Source organism: Acipenser ruthenus, chromosome 7 (assembly GCF_902713425.1).
Source record: "Acipenser ruthenus chromosome 7, fAciRut3.2 maternal haplotype, whole genome shotgun sequence".
Lineage (NCBI taxonomy): Eukaryota > Metazoa > Chordata > Actinopteri > Acipenseriformes > Acipenseridae > Acipenser > Acipenser ruthenus.
This window is the reverse complement of record NC_081195.1, coordinates 14,794,874-14,796,730: the sequence shown is the minus strand read 5'-3', so window position 1 is coordinate 14,796,730 and position 1,857 is coordinate 14,794,874.

Here is a 1,857-nt window from a genome sequence, read left to right as displayed (position 1 = left end):
AAAACATTGCTACATCTTCCTAAACAGGAATCAATTGAGGAGCTTGGTAATTTTATTCTTGATCGCTGCCTGGAACTCTGTATGTTTTCCTTGCAAGGAAATTAGATTTTCATACATCACTTACAAAACTCCTTCAAAGTTGTTAAAATATCTATATCTATATCTATCTATCTATCTATCTATATATATATATATATATATATATATATATATATATACAGACGTGCTCAAATTTGTTGGTACCCTTACAGCTCATTGAAATAATGCTTCATTCCTCCTGAAAAGTGATGAAATTAAAAGCTATTTTATCATGTATACTTGCATGCCTTTGGTATGTCATAGAATAAAGCAAATAAGCTGTGAAAAGAAATGAATTATTGCTTATTCTACAAAGATATTCTAAAATGGTCTGCACACATTTGTTGGTACCCCTTAGAAAAGATAATAAATAATTGGATTATAGTGATTTTTCAAACTAATTAGTTTCTTTAATTAGTATCACACATTTCTCCAATCTTGTAATTAGTCACTGTGCTGTTTGGTATCATTGTGTGCACCACACTGAACATGGACCAGAGAAAGCAAAGGAGAGAGTTGTCTGAGGAGATCAGAAAGAAAATAATAGACAAGCATGGTAAAGGTAAAGGCTACAAGACCATCTCCAAGCAGCTTGATGTTCCTGTGACAACAGTTGCAAATATTATTAAGAAGTTTAAGGTCCATGGAACTGTAGCCAACCTCCCTGGGCGCGGCCGCAAGAGGAAAATCGACCCCAGATTGAACAGAAGGATAGTGCGAATGGTAGAAAAAGAACCAAGGATAACTGCCAAAGAGATACAAGCTGAACTCCAAGGTGAAGGTACGTCAGTTTCTGATCGCACCATCCGTCGCTTTTTGAGCGAAAGTGGGCTCCATGGAAGAAGACCCAGGAGGACTCCACTTTTGACAGAAAAACATAAAAAAGCCAGACTGGAATTTGCTAAAATGCATATTGACAAGCCACAATCCTTCTGGGAGAATGTCCTTTGGACAGATGAGTCAAAACTGGAGCTTTTTGGCAAGTCACATCAGCTTTATGTTCACAGACGAAAAAATGAAGCTTTCAAAGAAAAGAACACCATACCTACAGTGAAACATGGAGGAGGCTTGGTTATGTTTTGGGGCTGCTTTGCTGCGCCTGGCACAGGGTGCCTTGAATCTGTGCAGGGCACAATGAAATCTCAAGACTATCAAGGCATTCTGGAGCGAAACGTACTGCCCAGTGTCAGAAAGCTCTGTCTCAGTCGCAGGTCATGGGTCCTCCACCAGGATAATGACCCAAAACACACAGCTAAAAGCACCCAAGAATGGATAAGAACAAAACATTGGACTATTCTGAAGTGGCCTTCTATGAGTCCTGATCTGAATCCTATCGAACATCTATGGAAAGAGCTGAAACTTGCAGTCTGGAGAAGGCACCCATCAAACCTGAGACAGCTGGAGCAGTTTGCTCAGGAAGAGTGGGCCAAACTACCTGTTAACAGGTGAAGAAGTCTCATTGAGAGCTACAGAAAACGTTTGATTGCAGTGATTGCCTCTAAAGGTTGTACAACAAAATATTAGGTTAGTGGTCCCATCATTTTTGTCCATGCCATTTTCATTTGTTTTATTATTTACAATATTATGTTGAATAAAAAATCAAAAGCAAAGTCTGATTACTATTAAATATGGAATAAACAATGGTGGATGCCAATTACTTTTGTCAGTTTCAAGTTATTTCAAAGAAAATTGTGCATTCTTCGTTTTTTGTGGAGGGGTACCAACAAATTTGAGCACGTCTGTATATAGGAAGCTGCACAAACTTTCCCAATAATTATG